Source organism: Lipotes vexillifer, unplaced genomic scaffold (genome assembly GCF_000442215.2).
Source record: "Lipotes vexillifer unplaced genomic scaffold, Lipotes_vexillifer_v1.1 scaffold83, whole genome shotgun sequence".
In the NCBI taxonomy this organism is placed as follows: Eukaryota; Metazoa; Chordata; class Mammalia; order Artiodactyla; family Lipotidae; genus Lipotes; species Lipotes vexillifer.
Window position 1 is genome coordinate 678835 of NW_006799780.1, and position 11897 is coordinate 690731.

Below are 11897 nucleotides of genomic sequence, written 5' to 3' on the forward strand. Positions count from 1 at the left end.
AAACTTTTGCACAGCAAAGGAAACCATAAACAAGATGAAAAGAAAACCCTCAGAATGGGAGAAAGTATTTGCAAATGAAGCAAGTGACAAAGGATTAATCTCCAAACTTTACAAGCAGCTCATGCAGCTCAATATTAAAAAAACAAACAACCCAATCCAAAAATGGGCAGAGGACCTAAATAGACATTTCTCCAAAGAAGATATACAGATTGCCAACAAACACATGAAGGAATGCTCATAATTAATCATTAGAGAAATGCAAATCAAAACTACAATGAGATATCATCTCACACCAGTCAGAACGGCCATCATCAAAAAATCTACAAACAATAAATGCTGGAAAGGGTGTGGAGAAAAGGGAACCCTCTTGCACTGTTGGTGGGAATGTAAATTGATACAGCCACTATGGAGAACAGTACGGAGGTTCCTTAAAAAACTAAAAATAGAAACTACCATACGACCCAGCAATCCCACTACTGGGCATATACCCTGAGAAAACCATAATTCAAAAAGAGTCATGTAGCACAATGTTCACTGCAGCTCTATTTACAATAGCCACAACATGAAAGCATCCTAAGTGTCCATCAAGAGATGAACAGATAAAGAAGATGTGGCACATATATACAATGGACTAGCCATAAAAAGAAATGAAACTGAGCGAGTTATCTGTAGTGAGGTGGATGGACCTAGAGTCTGTCATACAGAGAGAAGTCAGAAAGAGAAAAACAAATACCGTATGCTAACACATAGCTATGGAATCTAAAAAAAAAAAAAAAAAAAGGTCATGAAGAACCTAGGGGCAGGACAGGAATAAAGACACAGACCTACTAGAGAATGGACTTGAGGACATGGGGAGGGGGAAGGGTAAGCTGGGATGAAGTGAGAGAGTGGCATGGACATATATACACTACCAAATGTAAAAGAGATAGGTAGTGGGAAGCAGCCGCATAGCACGGGGGGGGAGATCAGCTCAGTGCTTTGTGACCACCTAGAGGGGTGGGATAGGGAGGGTGGGAGGGAGGGAGACGCAAGAGGGAAGAGATATGGGGACATATGTATATGTATAACTGATTCACTTTGTTATAAAGCAGCTGATTCACTGTTATACAGCAGAAACTAACACAACAGTGTAAAGCAATTATACTCCAATAAAGATGTGAAAAAAAAATTTTTTAATGTTTTCCAGAAGTTGCCACAAGATATTTCTATTGACAATCCATAGGCTAGAACTTAGTCACAGGTATACAGGCAGCTGCAAGGGAAGCTAAGGAATACAGCCTCTATTTGGGGTAGTCAAATGCCCAATTAAAATTCTATTTCTACTGGTGGTTACCAAGGGGGAGGAGGGTGGGAGATGGTTGGATTGGGAGTTTGGGATTAGCAGATGCAAACTGGTACATACAGAATGGATAAACAACAAGGTCCTACTGTATAGCACAGTGAACTATATTCAATATCCTGTGATAAACGATAATGGAAAAGAATATGAAAAAGAATGTTTATATGTATAACTGAGTCACTTTGCTGTACAGCAGAAATTAACATTATAATTCAACTATATATCAATAAAAATAAATTTTTAAAAATTCTATTTCTGGTGACAAAGATGAATACTGAGGAACTACTACTAGCCTCTGCCACAGTAATGTAATACAGTTCAAATACTCTACAAATAACTTACAGATGTTCATTTTTAAATATTACAAATCTCATAAACTCTAACCAGAGCTTCTGCAGATGCAATCATAACCAGTTGACTAAAACATGGATCACATTTCATCACAAATTTATTCTCCTTGTTTTAAATGCCCCTGCAACAACTAGACTTCTTTGAGCCCTCTGAACATGTGCATAAAATAGCCACAGAGTCAGGCTGCAAACAATGGACCAAATCCATCATCCCACAAATCTAGCCACTGTCTATTTCAACTTTTTTCTTTTCCTTTATAATACATATTTTCTGTTCAGACAAGTAGAAAAACTCCAAACTTGACATTTATTCTCATTTATTGAACATCTACTATATATCAAGCTAATAGGTAATTAGCAGAAACAAAAAAAGATGTGAATAAATTGACAAATAGAATAATGAGATTCAAATTAAATATGACACTGCTTACAGCAACAGGGATTTAAAAATCACCCAAATGGGAAAGACATAGTTAAAGCATCAGATAGCAAAAATCACTCATGGAATTGTAAAAACATAAATAAACATTTATTAATAAACAAAAATTCTATAAATAAAGACACTGGCAGGTCTTACATGTTTTTACCTTGTGTGTATTATATATACTACCTCCTGACAGCACAATCTCCCTTTTTTCTTAACAATATTCAGCAAAAAATTGGCATTCAGTTAGGACTACTAATTGATCGATGTGAATGAACTTCCTCAAAAATGGGTTTTGTTGGGACTTCCCTGGTGGCGCAGTGGTTAAGAATCCGCCTGCCAATTCACTGGACATGGATTCAATCCCTGGTCCAGGAAGATCCCACATGCCACGGAGCAACTAAGCCCGTGCGCCACAATTACTGAGCCTGCACTTTATAGAGCCTGCGAGCCACAACTACCTAGCCTGCACACCTAGAGCTTGTGTTCTGCAACAAGAGAAGCCACAGCAATGAGAAGCCCACGCACCACAATGAAGAGTAGCCCCCGCTCACGATAACTAGAGAAAGCCCACATGCAGCAACGAGGACCCAATGTAGCCCAAAATAAATTTTTTTTAAAAATGGGTATTGCATTGCAATCACTTCTCAAATGCTACCTTTACTCTAAGGTGGCTCTGTCAGTGTGACTAACCCTTCTATGGGTTTTTAAGGTTAACCCAAAAAGGACATATTTTCACTGCCATAGATGCATATTTACTATATGCCTTTTTGTTAAGTTTGTTCTTATTTGCTTTCACCCTATAATCCTATTGCACGTCGCAATGTAATGTAAAATTTTAGACATTTTATGTCGTACATATCCTGCCTCTTAAGAGGAAAAATACATTGCCTGGCTACATACAGGAAAGAAACATCTTGGTAAGGTAGATTATAGAAAATAAGATATTTTGAGCCATTATTCTTACTGTGTAATTACTACAAAAATCAATGAAAAGGGAAAAATAAATGATAATTATGGTTCTGAAGGACAAGTGGAGGTAACTGTAAATTACCCTGTAGGATTCTTAGTTCTAGTGAACTGTGATGTCCCTAAAAGCCCCCAGATGGCATTATAGCTTTGATTTTCCTAAGTCATTTGTTTTCATATGGCACAGATCAGAAACTACTTTAACAAGAAATTCCCTTTACTCCAATGATAAATATGGATATGAAAAATACTATTTTCTTAATCTGTTTATTCTTCACTTTGAGTAGGTTCTCAATTCTGAAGTAGTTATGAATTTGTGTTTTGATTAAGAGAAAGCATTTTTCAAAATAAAATAGCTCATAAACCAAAACTTCCAGAAAGAACAAAATGTAAATTTTTTTTTCACGGATACTACTTCATCTGTAAGAATCCAATAACGTAAGTTTAAATAAATACGTATATGCACAATATAAATTCAATCCCAAATGAATAATCTCAGTGAGAAAGAGAACTTTATTAGCAACTGTCACTAATTCTCTGTAACCTCTGAAATATTATTAATTTTCTTAGACTCAGTTTCCCTGAATTCAAAGCAAGAACACTACGTTTCTTAAACTGAAAAACACCTTTGAAATCTTTAGCTAAATGCTAGGAGTAGGTGTGAACAGGCATACTTTTCAGCTAATATTAAATAATGGAATTTGTGTATTCAATAAATATAATGTCAGGCATGGGATCAATGTAATTTAACAGTAAATTACTGTAATGAATACTAAAATGAAAATAATTTTTATTAAAATGTGCTTCCCAGTTATTTACATTAAGCAAAATAAACTTGTTTAAATTGCAGCTCTATGTACCTGCATATATAAGTTTTTAACACCACAACCTTCTATAAGTTATTTTGAAAGTACGTGATACAAAATTTATCAAACTATACTTGAGTAGCAGACATCATAATCAATTCTACGGTATCACTTTCTAAGGATATGAATTTTTTTATATATACTTTATTTACTAAATAATCAACATAATTAAGTTGAAGGTTCAGGCTGCAATTTAACTCCAAGACTTAGTCTTTGTTCTTTCCAAATTTAATCTACCCACTGCTGTATCAAATTATCTCTAACTTCAGGGCTTCCCTGGTGGCACAGTGGTTGAGAGTCCGCCTGCTGATGCAGGGGACACGGGTTTGTGCCCTGGTCTGGAAAGATCCCACATGCCGCAGAGCGGCTAGGCCCGTGAGCCATGGCCGCTGAGCCTGCGCGTCCAGAGCCTTGTGCTCCGCAACGGGAGAGGCCACAACAGTGAGAGGACCATGTACCACACACACACACACAAAATTATCTCTAACTTCAAATATCATATCACTTATATGTGGAATCTAAAAAAATTATACAAATGAACTCATTTACAAAACAGAAACAGTCTCACAGACATAGAAAACAAACTTATGGTTACCAAAGGGGAAAGGAGTAGGAGGGATAAATTAGGAATTTGGGATTCACAGATACACAGTACTATATATAAAATAGGTAAACAACAAGGACCTACTCTTCAGCACCAGGAACTATATTCAATATCTTGGAATAACCTATAATGGAAAGAAATCTGAAAAAGAATATATATACACGCACACACACACATATATGTAAAATAATCACTTTGCTGTACACCTGAAACACTGTAAATCAACTATACTTCAATTAAAAAAATTATCTCTAACTTAATGTACTAAGCAATTCAAACAAAATTATATTTATTGAGAATTAAGATTCAACTTGAAAATAGATTCTTGTGAAGACTTATGCCAGATTTAAAATTTTTTTCTAAAACAATATTGATACAGCCTAGTTTCCATCTAGATTAGATAATTTAAAAGACTTTTTAACCTTTACTTTTCATCTTTATTAAATGAATTTGCATTTTTATGTTAAATGTAAAGCCCATGCCAAAATTTTTCCAATTCTAGGCATGCAATTAAATTTTTTTCATGAGTTTACTTATAACTTTCATGGGAACAAAAACCATGAAATCTTTTCTGCTATCTAACACACACAGATACACAAAAGAAAGCTTTTATATTCAAAATTCCAGAAGATTAATTCATCTAAGACCCTGATTACTCACTGAAAATATTAAAGAACATTATTTTTTCAATGTAATATATTACTTCAATACACTCTTCCAGTACATTAAACTTTTGTATTTTTTTAGTAAAATAAAAACAACTTTAAAACTTTAGGCCTCTACATGACTTTCCTTTAAATCACTTACAGTGTTGTTTTCAGAGGGCCCATGCATAGGCTCACTGGGAAAAACTGCATAGAGAACTAACAGTCACATGAGAAAACATGGATAATTATCTATCTCGCCCTTTTGGTGTATGATCACTCTCTGACTGGGTTCCAGGCCCATTTAGAATGGACTGACCAAATAAAATTAGATTTGTTAAATTAGGAACCACAGATATAGCTTGAAAAAACATCTACTCTAATAAATGTGCATTGACAATATCTTAGTAATCTCTTTAGATGCATTATTCTAGAGTCCAAATGATTCTATGCTAGAATTGGTAACAGCACTTTTGTCTAAAGATCTTTAAGTGCTCTTCCAGCATTAACCCATTAATTTTCACACTTTCTCTGTGAGGCAGTCAGATGTAAATATGGTTAGTTTAATTTTCCACATGAGAAAAACAAATCACCAAGAAATAAATTTGCTAAAAATCACACATGCAATGCCAACAGATGAAAATGAGTTCAAAGCCCAGAAACTCAACTGAATAAGCAGGAGGTGTTTTACACACTAGTGCACACAGAATGACCATCTCTATCACCATATTTACTAGACATATTCCCATATAATCGAGACTTTCCTCACGTTCGCCCCTCCTGCTCCTCCTCTGCTGCTGATCCACCTCGGAAATGAACTTCCTTTCACACCTGAAACCCACCCTGTTCCCAATCATTATGAAGTACGCTATATCTGTTCAAAAGAACTGCTCGTGGGTAAGTGGGTTCAGACTATGCTTGGTACTATTTAACATAGCAAGACCCAACCAGTCTTTATTTACTTTTTCTTTTTAAAGGCAGACAACTTGGTTTGATAATGAATGGAGTTCAGAGTCTGACAAACTTGGATATTAATCCAGCTCTGCCACTCACTGTGAATTGAAACACATTACTTAACTCTTTGTACTCTTTGAGATTACTCTGAATCTCAGCTTCCTCATCTGTAATATGGCAACAGTTCTATTTCTTCGTAAGTTTGTTAATATAATTATGTAAGATTATATAAAGCATGGGGATTATATAAAGTACCTGACACACAGCTGTAATTTCATTAAAAATCCAGTGGTTCTCAGGAGAATTGAACAAATAGAATTATTTCAACAAAAATCTTTCTTTGGACTTATATGCTAAGAACTATAAAACATTAATAAAGGAAATTAAAGAGGATTCAAAGAATGGAAAGATGTCCCATGCTCTTGGACTGGAAGAATATTGCTAACATGGCAATACTACCCAAAGCAACCTACAGATTTAACGCGATCCCTATCAAATTACCCATGGCATTTTTCACAGAACTAGAACAAATAACCCAAAAATGTATATGGAACCATAAAAGACCCAGAATTGCCAAAGCAATTCTGAGGGGGAAAAAACAAAACAAAGCAGGAGGCATAACTCTCCCAGACTTCAGACAATACTACAAAGCTACAGTAATCAAAACAATGTTGTACTGGTATAAAAACAGACATATGAATCAATGGAGCAGAATACAGAGCTCAGAAATACACCCACACACCTAGGGTCAATTAATCTTTGGCAAAGGAGGCAAGAATATAAAATGAGGAAAAAAATCATCTCTTCAGCAAGTGGTGCTGGGAAAGTTGGAGAGCTGCATGTAAATCAGTAAAGTTAGAACACACCCTCACACCATACACAAAAATAAACTCAAAATGGCTTAACGACTTAAACAGAAGACATGACACCAGAAACTCCCAGAAGAGAGCATAGGCAAAACATTCTCTGACATAAATCATACCAATGTTTTCTTAGGTCAGTTTTCCAAGGCAATAGAAATAAAAACAAAAATAAACAAATGGGACCTAATCAAGCTCAAAAGCTTTTGCACAGCAAAGGAAACTATAGACAAAACGAAAAGTCCACCTATGGAATGGGAGAAAATATTTGCAAGCAACGTGACCGACAAGGGCTTAATTTCCAAAATACACAAACAGCTCATGTGACTCAATACCAAAAAAAACAAACAACCCAATCAAAAAATGGGCAGAAGACCTAAATAGACATTTCTCCAGGGAAGATACACAGATGGCCAGTAGACACATGAAAAGATGCTCAACGTCGCTAATTATTAAAGAAAGGCAAATCAAAACCACACTGAAATATCAACTCACACCAGTCAGAATGGCCATCATCAAAGTCTACCAACAATAAATGCTGGAGAGGATGTGGAGAAAAGGGAACCCTCCTACACTGTTCATCAGAATGCAAATTGGTGCAGCCACTATGGAAAACGGTATGGAGGTTCCTTAAAAAACTAAAAATAGAGCTGCCATATGACCCAGCAATCCCACTCCGGGGCATATATCCGGAGAAAAACATGGTTCAAAAAGATACATGCAGGCTTCCCTGGTGGCGCAGTGGTTGAGAGTCTGCCTGCCAATGCAGGGGACACGGGTTCGTGCCCCGGTCCGGGAGGATCCCACATGCCGCGGGGCGGCTGGGCCCGTGAGCCATGGCTGTTGAGCCTGCGTGTCCAGAGCCTGCCCTCTGTGGCGGGGGAGGCCACATCAGTGAGAGGCCCACATACCGCAAAAAAGAAAAAAAAAAAAAGATACATGCATGCCCATGTTCATTGCAGCGCTGTTTACAATAGCCAAGACATGGAAGCAACCTAAATGTCCACTGACAGATGAATGGATAAAGAAGATATGGTACATGTATACAGAGGAGTATTACTCAGCCATTAAAAGAATGAAATAATGCCATTTATAGCAATATGGATGGACCTGGAGATTATCATATTTTTAAAAATGATACAAGTGAACTTATCTACAAAACAGAAACAGACTCACAGACTTAAGAGTTTGAACTTACTGTTACCAGGGGGGAAGGGTTGGGGGAGAGGGATAGATTGGGAGTTTGGGATTGACATGTACACACTACTATATTTTAAACAGATAACCAACAAGGACCTCTGCATAGCACAGGGAACTCTGCTCAATATTCTGTAATAACCTAAATGAGAAAAGAATTTGAAAAAGAATAGATACATGTGTATGTATAACTGAATCACTTTGCTGTACACGTGAAATTAACACTGTTAATTAACTATGCTCCAATATAAAATAAATATTTTTAAAAGCCCAAGCTTTTGCATAGCAAAGGAAACCATTAAAAAAAACAAAAACAAAAATACAACCTACGGAATAGGAGAAAATATTTGCAAATGATGTGACCAACATGGGAATAACCTCCAAGATATACAAACAGCTCATACAAATCAACAAAAATCACCAAACAAGGGACTCCCCTGGTGGTCCAGTGGGTAGGACACTGCACTCCCAATGCAGGGGGCCCAGGTTCAATCCCTGGTCAGGGAACTAAGATCCCATATGCCACAACTAAGCCCATGTACCACAACTACTGAGCCTATTCGCTCTAGAGCCCACACACCACAACTAGAGAAGCCTGTGCAAAAGAAAAACGAAAAACAAAAAAAAAAAAAACCATCAAAAAATGGGCAGAAGACCTAAATAGACTTTTCTCCAAAGAAGACATAAGGATGGGCAGTAGGCACATGAGATGCTCAATGACACTAATTATTAGAGAAATGCAAATCAAAACTACAATGATGTACCACCTCACAAGGGTCAGAATGGCCATCAGTAAAAAGTCTACATATAACAAATGCTAGAGAGGGTGTGGAGAAAGGGGAACTCATGTACACTACTGGTGGGAATGTAGGTTGCTGCACCCACTATGGAAAAGAATATGTAGGTTCCTCAGAAAACTAATAATACAATTACCATATGATCCAGCAATTCCACTCCTGGGCATATATCCAGACAAAACTATAATTCAAGAAGATACATGCACCCCTATGTTCACAGCAGCACTATTCACAATAGCCAAGACATGGAAACAACCTAAATGTCCAACAAAAGATGAATGGATAAAAAAGATGTGGTACATATATACAATGGAATACGACTCAGCCATAAAAAAGAACAAAATAATATTTGCAGCAATATGGATGCAACTAGAGATTATCATACTAAATGAAGTATGTCAGATAGAGAAAGACAAACACCATATGATGTCACTTATATGTGGAATGTAAAATATGGCACAAATGAACCTATCTACAAAACAGAAACAGACTCACAGATATAGAGAACAGACTTGTGGCTGCCAAGGGAGAGGGATTGGGGGAGGGATGGACTGGGAGTTTGGGATTAGTAGGTGCAAACTATTTAGAACGGATAAACAACAAGGTTCTACTGTATAGCACAGGGAACTATATCCAATCTCCTTAAACGATAATGGAAAAGAATATTAAAAAGAATGCATACATGTGTATAAACTGAGTCACTTCGCTCTATAGCAGAAATTAATATTGTAAATCAACTATACTTCAAAAAAAAAAAACGAAAGGAAAAAATCCTTCTCTGGGTCATGATATTTTGCTAACTTATATTGTCCCAAATAATTAGATAATTACTTAGTTTTCCATTTTATATTCTTAATGTAGAACTTACTATATATAAGTCTATATACTTATCACTGTCTTAACTTATTTCTGCTCATCTATCTATATAGAAGAAAAATGATTAGTTGTTATAACCATTCTGTACTGAGAAAAAATGCACAAGGCTGTCCTCTCCTCATCAGCTCAAACCCTTCCTGTTTCTATATGCCCTTATTTCACTGCTCCCACCTAACTAAATTCTCAGCCTGGTATAACCTACCAAAATTTAGGAATTTGAGGTAAGGATTCTAGTAAGGCATATGGGCTGACTATGAGGAAAAATTTATGGATGGAATGACAAAACATAGTCACAGCATTTGAGAAGTGAAAGAGACCCTTGCAATAATTCACTGAATCTCCTTTTTCACCGAAGAGGAGACTAAATTATGAGCAAACCTAGAACTGAGGCTGTAATCCATTACCTATTCAATTTCATCACTTGATATCTTTTCTTACTTCCTCACTACAAAGGCACATTAAAGACCTCTAGTATGCAAACATGATAAAGCAAAGTGAGGTGAGGTGGACAGAGGTGAAGAGGGGGTAGGAGAGCTTAAAAAGAACACATGGCCTGGGTAACTCTCCATTTGAGTCCTGATAACTACCTGAAAACATACATCCTTCATTCTTATAAGTTCCCATGACTCCAGGACATCTTACTGGCTGGAACTCATTAAACCAACTAAGTTTCTAGTCCTCAGTCCCTAACCTGTGGGAGTTTTACATGCCAGGAGACTCTAGCTACCTTATGAGTCTAGCCCAAACAAACTAGCATTGCCCCTAGACTCCCCTCTGTCTCCTAAAGTTCCCTTTAGGGTAGAAAATAACTGTTCGCCAGACAATTAAGGGAGAAACTGCCCATCTGCCCAATGAAAATGATATATCAAAAATGCAAACATTAATTCCAAGTGATTAATCTTCCAGGTCCATAATCCCTTATCCATAATTCCAAAATCCAAAAAGCTCTCAAAAATGAAAAATATGTATAACTCATTTGGTGGAAAAACCTCATTTGACCATATTTTGTGGCAAAACCTAACCTAAGTTGATGTGAGGCTTTTTTAGTCTTGTTTTAGCACATTCCATGTGAATATTCACACATTTCACGGCAGAAACACTAATGTTTTTGACCATGTCTGCTGTGCTGCCCCCAAGGAGTATTATAAATAGCCTATGTACATTACTATTTTATAAACTCTAAAAAATTCTAAATTCTGAAATTCATCTGGTACCAAAGATTTCAGATTAGGCACTGTGGGCCTTATAAGCAATAGGCCTCTGGTCCTTCAGATTTTAAGACTTCAGCTTGATTCCTGGCCCCACCTTCTAGCTCAGTAACTGTGGATAAGTCATCTGGTTCTTACTGAGTTTGAGATACTTACACGAGTTATTTTTGCAGAAGAATCAACAGAACTTCATGACCTACAGGTGACTAAAACATTAAGGTTCGAAGTCAGGAGAAGTAGGCCTGAGATGCATTCAATTACACATCTTTTGGCATTTGAGGCAATGTGTGAAGATGCCCTCTAGCAGATGTACACATAGACTGTAGTTCTAGTGGATGGATGCTGGAGTAAGAGCTACAGAGTTGAGGAAAACAGAACTAAAAACTGGACCTTTGAGACAGCAGCTAATTCCAGAGAACAAGTCCCAAGATAAGTCCTAGAGAATGCCAGAGGGAAAGAAATCAGTCTTTAAAAGAAACAGAAAGAACCATCCAGGAGACAGAAGGCCAAGGAACACAGCACCATAAGTCAAAGTAAAACAGAGTTTCCCAAAGGGGTTGACCAGAAAAATTAAAACGCTGGAAAAAGATTATGGATTATGAGGTGTCTGAGCAAAGGGTAATCGTTTCGACTAGAAGGAAGCCACTAGAGATTTTGAAAGTGTGGTTTCAGTAAAGACTATAAAGGAATGTGTGATGCATGGTGAGGAAATGAAGGTAACACATCAGGGCACTCATTTGAGAAAAAATATAAACAACTGTAGTAGCCAGCTAAGAAAAGGAAAATCAGAAGAGTAAATAATGGTAAAC

General features: G+C 36.8%; 1 non-coding gene across 1 annotated transcript; it reads left to right on the plus strand.

Annotated features, from left to right (window-relative positions):
* The first annotated feature begins 8641 nt into the window (after nt 1-8641).
* On the plus strand, nt 8642-8714 carry TRNAG-CCC (transfer RNA glycine (anticodon CCC)). The gene has a single exon. It is a non-coding gene; the product is annotated as a tRNA-Gly (tRNA).
* Nucleotides 8715-11897: the final 3183 nt, after the last annotated feature.